This window comes from Nestor notabilis, unplaced genomic scaffold (assembly GCF_000696875.1).
Source record: "Nestor notabilis isolate BGI_N333 unplaced genomic scaffold, ASM69687v1 scaffold12983, whole genome shotgun sequence".
In the NCBI taxonomy this organism is placed as follows: domain Eukaryota; kingdom Metazoa; phylum Chordata; class Aves; order Psittaciformes; family Psittacidae; genus Nestor; species Nestor notabilis.
Genome location: NW_009921751.1, coordinates 27,471 through 36,629, shown reverse-complemented (window position 1 = coordinate 36,629; position 9,159 = coordinate 27,471).

The window sequence follows — 9,159 nt, the reverse complement described above, 5'->3', positions numbered from 1 at the left end:
CTGTGCACCCCTTAATGCAGTCACACCACATTGACACTGCCCCCCCAGCAACCAGCCACACACCATTCAAAAACGGAGACACCTCCTCCTGGTTATCACCCATCATCACTTCTGGCTGGTTTTAGCTGCAACATGTGTGTCAGCACCATGTGTCCTGCTGCTTCTCAGGGCTGAGCAGGACTGGGACTGAAATCATCATCATTACGGAATGGTTTGGGTTTTGGAAGGGACCCTAAAGCTCCTCCAGTTCCAACCCCTGCCACGGGCAGGGACACCTTCCACTAGAGCAGGTTGCTCCAAGCCCCTGTGTCCAACCTGGCCTTGAACACTGCCAGGGATGGGGCAGCCACAGCTTCTCTGGGCACCCTGTGCCAGCGCCTCAGCACCCTCACAGAGGTCTTCCAATATCCAGTGGATGCTGGATCACAAATCCAATAGATATTTAGATGTGTCCCTCCAGAAAGGCATTAAATGAGGAAATGGAAGAGAAGAGAGAGTTCTCCACGGTCTGTAAATAATACATTTTAATTAAGGCCTGAAGTTCACCTTAAGGCACTTACAAAACCTCATGAATGAATTAAATGCCTTTAATCTTCTTTAGGATTCCAAGTATTAAACGTCAGCTGAGTGGAGGGAGGAAACATCATACGTTTGTGCCACCAAACCCAGCTCATTTACATTGCTTGTGTTCTCCTGAAGTTCTTATTTTTCCTATTTCATGACCTTCCCAGACTAAATAACCAAACAGATTTCCTTTAACCACAGAGAGGTTTTGGTGCAGCCCCCTCAGTCTCTTTGTCTCTGTCAGAGTCTTCACTCTGTGAGGCACCATCAGGTGCTGCAGGGAAGAGGATTTCCCCCCACTTTAACGTTACAGCTACTGAGAGTATCAGTGAGAAAAATAAACAGCTTTTGTTAAAGAACAAAAACTTACTGTTGTGGTGTGTAAGAGGAGGGAGGCAGGTGAGACATGGCCACCTCCAGCTGACTACGTCTGAATTATTAAATCAATAGTTTATTCTTTTAGAAGGAAAAAGTATCACATCTTATGGAAAATTACTTTTAATCCAAACAAAACACGAGCCTTGGAAATCTCTACCAACTGTGCTTACAGTCACTGACTTCTCAGATGTAGAAGGACTATATTAAAAATGCTCTTTAAAGTTAAATATATTCTTGTTTTTCACGCAGGGCTTGTTCCAGGCAGAAATGCTGCTTTCCTGCATGCCAGGGAGAAACTTCTCAAAGCAGGAAAAGGAGGAATATATTGAAAAGGACGTTTTGTTCCATCACGTAAAGCCTGTTCATGCTGCTCACGAAGCTGGGATGATGCTGAAGAACATAACCTCCACCAAGCGCCCCTTGAAGGCATTTTATTTGCTTTTATACATTTCAGGAGAACAACACTGCAGAAGTTTGAGGAAGAGTCAATGGAGGTTTTTGTACCAGAAAGGACAATACTGGAACTGAAATCTCAATGCAATTGTGCTCTGACATGAAAGCACTAAGGGAGAGGAATTAACAGGAGAGCTGCTCTGGCTGAACACATAATAGAAAAATTACTAACAAAAGATGATGCTGTCTTGAGAACAGGTTTGATAAATGCTGGGAATTGCATAAAAGAGCTAGTTTTAGGAAAACGTAAGGAAAAAAAATCATGTTGATTTGTTAATCCCAAAGTGATTTTGTTCAAAGTCAGCAACGGCTGAAGAAAAAGAGACTCCGAAAAGCAAACAAGGGAAAACTAATGTAGAAAGATACAGACTAATCTTAGAGCAACAGCAACATGTATGCAGAACTGGAGACTCCTCAATTCAACTGAAACGCTGCCTGAAATCTGCATCTCAAGCAAGAATGAGGACTTACAAGGACAGGCTTTTTTCCTTCTAAATAACAAGCTCACAAAGAAGGGGGAGTGCGGGAGCCTGCAAATAAGAAAAGGCTGAATTGGCAAAGAAAGCTTCTGATAACAAAAAGGTCCAGCTAACTCAAAAAAATCAACTACAGAAGACATTGAGGTATATACTCAAAACTGTTTCGGAGTTAAATACTGACAACTTATTCAAGTATATAAACAGAAAGAGCAGATAAGGGGATGTGTTGTGGTTTTCAGTGAAGAGAGGGGACAGGAACAGCTAGCTGCAGCTTAAACCAACAAAAGACCTTTCATTTTTCTCCCCAAAGCTAAACCTGGGCATGGAAATACAGTGGATGAGGAATGAGCTGTAAGCAAAGACAAACGCTTTGGCTATGATCCCAGCCCAGGCATCTTTATTTGGCAGAAGCTGCAGGAATCAACAGGCACAGAAGGGTAGAGAATCACAGAGTGGTTTGTGTTGGAAGGGACCTCAAATCTCATCCAGTCCCAGCCCCTGCCACGGGCAGGGACACCTTCCACTAGAGCAGGTTGCTTCAAGCCCCTGTGTCCAACCTGGCTTGAACAGACCACAGCTCACAACTCGTGTGGCTGAGCACTGTTTTTTTAGGTACTTTTTAGGCAAATGCTGTCTTTGTGATGCACTTGGGCTTCCAAAGAGCTTTCCAGAAGGATGCCACACAAGGGCTGCTAGGCAAGGTGTTAATGAACCCAGCACAGGAGGTAGGATGAATAGCAATGGGAAATGATTACCAATAAGAACTGTGAGATCAGGCACCTGGGGATTAATTTATGCTAAAACAAAGGTGATTGTCAAGCAGAAACATGAAAGACTTAAATTTACCTTGTACCTTTATGGTAACTGCATCCAATTACCATGCTTTGCTGATCACTGAAAAAACCCTTCACAGATATGAACTGTGGTAGGTACAAAGAAAAGCTATGAGGCAATTGCAAAAATGAGTGGCTAACCTGAGAGGCTGGAAGAAATCTGCCTTACTTGGGGTGAGTGATGCAGGACAGGGGCACTTTCTATCAGCACATCAGGCAGAGGACCACTAAGGAAGGGAAAGAACAATTGTTAACGCGTTTTCTAGGGTTGGACTGGAAATTAGATTAAAAAATACTATTGTCAGGGTGAAAGGAGTAAAGCCTGGGAAGGCACCAGGCATCTCTGCAGGGATGTAGGAGAACAGGACAGAGCTGAGGAGTAAAGACCAAAGCCCCTGCTTTCTTTGCTATTTTCCAAATTTAAGCATTTATGACCTAAGAGGCGAAGCCTGACTGTGCTCATGTCAGCAGGAGCTCCTGATAAAGCAAAACCCTTCGTCTGAACATTAATTTAAGGTTATCAGTTTTTAGGATATTTGGATGCTTAGAAAATTTTAAACTTACTGTTCTCTATGTCATGTACATTCAGCCAAACCAGCAACTGCAGCAGCCCATGTGCTGACACTCAGCAGTTGGGTTCCCAACACATTTTCATACATCCACCTATTTCATCTCCACAGTTACATATTTCACCTTCTACCTTGAAAAACCAGTCTAACACACCCCAAAACTACAGGTAGACATCTGCAGGATTCTGCATTAAATCTTCCCCAACCCAGTACAGGATGCTTGAGGAAAAAAAAAAGTCCAATTCATAGCAATTTTGACCAAGTATAAAGCATTCAGTCAGGGGTAGACAGAGCGTCCAGCTCACTCTCTCAAGGCAACTTAGAATCATAGAATCATAGAATGGTTTGGGTTGGAAAGGACCTTAAGATCATCTAGTTCCAACCCCCCTGCCATGAGCAGGGACACCACACACTGAACTATGTCGCCCAAGGCTCTGTCCAGTCTGGCCTTGAACACCTCCAGGGTTGGAGCATTCACAATTTCCTTGGGCAACCTGTTCCAGTGCCTCAGCACCCTCACTGTGAAGAACTTCTTCCTTAGATCTAACCTAAAGTTTCCCTTCTCACAAACTCTTCCAAAGCAAATCAGCTTCAGATCTCTCTCTGCAGCCAGTCATGAAACTCAGTTCCCTGTCCAAGAGGAGCATTTCTTCTGTGTTTCTAGTTAGTGCCCTCTTCCCTTTCCCAATGTGAAAACAAGATTAAATACAACAATCTCAAGACAAGTGGAAGAAAACCACAAAAAACTGTCTGGATACGGAACAGCTCCGACAGAAGCAAACTTGCCAGAAGTGCATTCATTATGAAAAGTGTGTGGAGAGGCAACAATTCTGGATGTCACAGCCACTGCTGAAGAAATACAATATATAGATATTTCATTGACGGTTGGAAGGATAAATCAAGTTAAATTGCTCACAGAAGCAAACCCAAAGCATCTCGCTGTGAATCCAGAAAAGTAAATTCGTGGCCTCTTGGGAACATTGCCATCATTTGTTTTCATTTCTTTGACTTCTGTTCATTTATGCTGGAGATTAGCTCTCCCAGCAATGATCACAGCAATATCAAAATGTGCTCCCAGAGAAACGGGTTGAAAGTAACACTTGCTGAAGTAAACCCAAGTGAAGAAAACACAATAGGAAGAACCAGTTTTAAAAAAAGAGCGGCAGAAACTACTTAGGAAAAGGGAACAAAATGACTTTAACTGTTGCTGAACCACTTAACATCTACCCCAAAGTCTGCAGCCTTGTTAGGAAGCCAAAAAGCAGAGAAATCCCCAAGCCAAAACCCATGAAGAGCCACCATCAACACTCCCGAGTATTTTCACATTGCTCATATTGTTCAGAATTTCTTCCCTAAGTATTTGTCATTTTTACCAGAGAAGCCCCGAATAGGATCATCACCTTTTCTTTTTCCTTCTATTGATCTCATTTTTAGTCAAATCTCATCCTGCTCAGGTTGTAAACAAATTACTCTTGAAACAGTATTATTCAAGCTAATTATTAGTATTCTATCAGCATGTGAAGATAATACACAACCAGCTGAAGCCTTTGGAAGTCCATTTCACCTCAACTGAGTTTTAAATTACAAATTCCTTAACTTTCAGTGCTTTGCTCATAAGGGAGACAAAATCAGAGCTCCATCTGGATACACACCCTGTGCACAGCTCAAATTCATTTTGTTTCCCAATGACCCAACCAACTTGTATCTTCTATGCATGTCCTGTTCTGGTTTTTTCCTGAGGTTTCAGGGTTGTTCTCTCTACGCTGTTGGTTGAACTGGAAACCTTTACACACTTTGTAATGGCCTGCTTTTCCAACCAGAAAATTAAGAAAAAGCAGATATCCCAACCCTCCGAGACACTTACCTGGGCAAAACACCAAGTCCATCACAGATAGGAAATCATGGAGCAGCCAAAGGAAGACTCGGAGCAACTGGAGATTCCAACGAGCAGCAAGGAACCCAGTACCTTGATAAGCATCACCACATGAGCAGACATCACGCAGTATGCACGTCCACCCCATGCACAGAGCAGCTCCATGGCATTACTCTAGCCCCTTTCCTTGTCCTATGCTAAAACTGGGTATTGCTTAGACAGAGGAGCCAACTATTTCAAACATATTAGGTTTCCAGTATATACATTACTTCCCACGTTCACATGGGTCAAGCCATGATGGACTTCAGTTGCAGCAGCAAAGTTCATAATAGAGAGGGAAAAGCTTTCCTGCTAAGAGCAATTAGACTAAGGAATGAATCACCTGGAGATCTCTAAAACCTGTTTCTGAAGGTTTAGAGAACTAAAATAGCCCAATTGCTGTCAGGTGGGATTATCTACAGCTGAGGCTCCTGAGCACAGGAAGTGGTTCAAAGGACCAGGGGGGTGGTGTTTGCTCTGTCCCTCCCTATATTCCAAGTATGATTTCCATAACTATCCCCACAGAGCAGTCCAGGGTCTGGTTTGCTGAACTCCAGTGGTGTTGAACAAATGCTACAGGATCAAAAGCTTTTCATTTCGATAAAAGCTTTTCTGGTCCTCAGAAATATGCTGAAGGTTTCGCCAACAGCAGCAGTCTCTTTCTGAAGTTGTGTTAACTCATTCTTGCTCCCTGTATTCCCAAACTCATTTTCAGGTCTGCCCCTTGCTGCTATGCTGGGCTTGGACGCTACTGCTGATAGCACTGCATTTTCTTGGTACTTTAAAACACAGCAAAGGTTTTAATCCTCTCACAACAAAGACTATAGTTATTAAAAATCTTCTTGAAGATTCTGTTTCCATTTTATTTCCCCTGTAAAAATAGCAAATTCAGTGTTGTTACACACTTTTATTGGCTCCTTTAGGATCACTTAGACTCATTATAGAATATTGGTTTTCTAACTTTACATAAAAAAAAGGAAAACCTCACAAATACAACCCCCAAAGACCTTTTCTTTTGTTCATTTTCAGAAATCAGAAAGTACGAAAAGGTCAATTTTTACTTTCAACAGTCAGATTATCATTGTTTCCCAGGAGAAATGGGCCCAGCACCCCCACACCAGAACCCCCAAGTTGTCACCTCCTGCCCAGGCAACTCTGAGCTGGGGCTGTGATGAGGGTAGGGCAGGTTGGACCCACATGAGCCCAAAAGCTGAGAAATGGAGCAGCTCTGCTCTGGAGCCAGGCTGAGAGAGCTGGGCTGGGGCAGCTGGAGAAGAGAAGGCTCCTGAAGGGGACACCTTAGAGCAGCTCCAGGGCCTAAAGGGGCTCCAGGAAACCTGGAGAGGGGCTTTGGACAAGGGATGGAGGGACAGGACAAGGGCAATGGCTTGAACCTGCCAGAGGGGAGATTGAGATGAGCTCTGAGGCAGAAGCTCTTCCCTGTGAGGGTGCTGAGGTGCTGGCACAGGGTGCCCAGAGAAGCTGTGGCTGCCCCATCCCTGGCAGTGTTCAAGGCCAGGTTGGACACAGGGGCTTGGAGCAACCTGCTCTGGTGGAAGGTGTCCCTGCCCGGGGCAGGGCGGTGGAAGTGGATGAGCTTTAAGGTCCCTTTCAACGCAAACCAGGCTGGGGTTCTATGAAATGCCTGCAGGGAAGCATAAGCTTTCATGGGACCTCCAGGTTGGGTGCTGACCTCCAGTTTAACAGATGGGTGTAGCTGAGAAAGGTTGGGTATTTCATTTCTTGGCTCAAAAATCCCCTATGAGTGAGTTGGAGAACCCTTGGTAGAGGGACTTGGAGGTGACCAGGCTGTTATCAATAGACCAGCGTTAGAAAATCTGCATTGGAGGAAGATGGGAAGGACCGTGCCCCCAGCAGTCCTGCATCAGGGCAGTGACCTGGGATAAGCGAATCCCCCTCATCAACCCACCCATGTCCAGTGATCCTGGTGAGCCCAGGACTTAAAAGATGGATCGCACTTGTTTTAATGTTATTAGTTATTAGGAAATATTGGATTCCTGGAACGCTGAAGATGAACAAAATTTGTAACATTAATTTGAACAATCTAATCACAATCCACCCGGGTGCTGCTCTTCAAACCATGCCAGAAAAAACTCCAATGGGTTGCTCGAGTCAGGATTAATTAGATTTTCCTCTTGGTTACCCACATACAAGGGAGAGTGCCCTCATTTTAAAAGGTTACAAGAGAGTTCTGAAAGTTAACTAACTCATGAAAACCAGTGTCCTCTGATTTATTCTTGTGGACTTGTTCAGATTTGGTAAAAATCAGCTCTCTCTCTGCTACCCTTTCCTAATGTGATCATGCAGGCAATGACCTCCCTTCCCAGACCTAACTGCACCAGCCAAACAAAGGCTGATGGGTTTAGGTTTTTTTTAAGTCTTCTCTTACATGAGCATCTCCTTTTCTTCTTGGTGTCCTCTACTGCTGGGGCTGCCACCACATCACCGCACACAGCTAAGCTCCATCCAAAACGATTGTCAATATGGTCTTTCCAATGACCAAGGGTAGGCAGCCCCGTTTGTCCCTGCTTTATCTTGACTCTGACATTTTGAAGTGTGCACCAGCACGTGAGAAGTCAGATATATTGCAGAAAGGAAATAACTAATTCAGGAAAAATCATATTTCCCGAGCAAAATCACCAACTCTGAGCATTCCATGGAGCCTACTGCGCTTCAGAGACCACTGACGAAGCTCCAAGATCTGCGTGTGCTTTGCATGTGAGTTGTGAGGATTGATGCTGCCTCCAACGCTGCACCCAACACACAGGCAGGTATTAGGTACGACTCCACAGGTGATCGCCCCTGGACTCACACAGCTCTAAGGTCTTGGCATTTAATATATGCCATTAATGTGTAATGGTGACACATTTGTGGCCATCTGCTTTGCCATCATCTGAGGAGACTTCTGATAACGAAAAGCAGTCAAAGAAACGCAGACTGGCTTGGGTTGGAAGGGGCCTTAAAGCTCACCCAGCTCCAACCCCTGCCACGGGCAGGGACACCTTCCACTAGAGCTGGTTGCTCCAAGCCCCTGTGTCCAACCTGGCCTTGAACACTGCCAGGGATGAAGCATTATTCATTCACTATCATATTTACATCATGAAGAGGATTTCTGATGTCAGGAAATGCTAAAATCAAGGAGAATCCTCAAAATATTAATATCCCATTTTATTCATACTCAAAATAGGGAGAGGCAGTAGAAGGTCCAGATACACACATACATTTAAACCAGAAAACAACACAAGGGCTACAAGCCACTGAAACAGAAATACTTGAGTCATAAAAGCCACATCTCATTGGTTTTCTGCAGCTTACTTTTTCTTCAAAAAGAAGATCTTCAAAACCTTCTGAAAGCCCCTGAGAAGTCTGTCCTCTGCCTATTGAAAGACCTACATCTTTTTCCCGGGTCACTGCTGCCTGGTCCTACCACACTTCAAGTGAACAGCATTTGTCTCTGCATCATTCCCACAGGACTCCCGAGTCACGCAGGGGTGGGAGCCAACCAGGCTCCTCCAGGGATGTAAACATAACTGTGGAATAAAGCTGAATGGTCATCACACGTCTTGCAAGCCATTAAAACCAAATGGCATCTACCAGCTTCACTCCAGCTTGCTTGGTCCCGAAGCATCACCCTCACTTGTGGAGGTGAGAAAAATGGGGAGCATCTGTTAAACCTGACAATGCCAACACAGCAACAGGTTTCCTCACTGACACCACCAGCAGCTTCAGTCAGATCTTGCTGTCACAGAAATAAATGATTTCTTTCTTCATGTAGAAGTTTGGAACTCTACATACTTCATACTGCAACAGGTTGCCCAGGGGGGTGGTATATGCTGAAGCGATAGAACAAGGGGTGATGGGTTCAAACTGAAACAGGGGAAGTTGAGGTTAGAGATAAGGAAGAAGCTCTTCCCTGTGAGGGTGCTGAGGCGCTGGCACAGGGTGCCCAG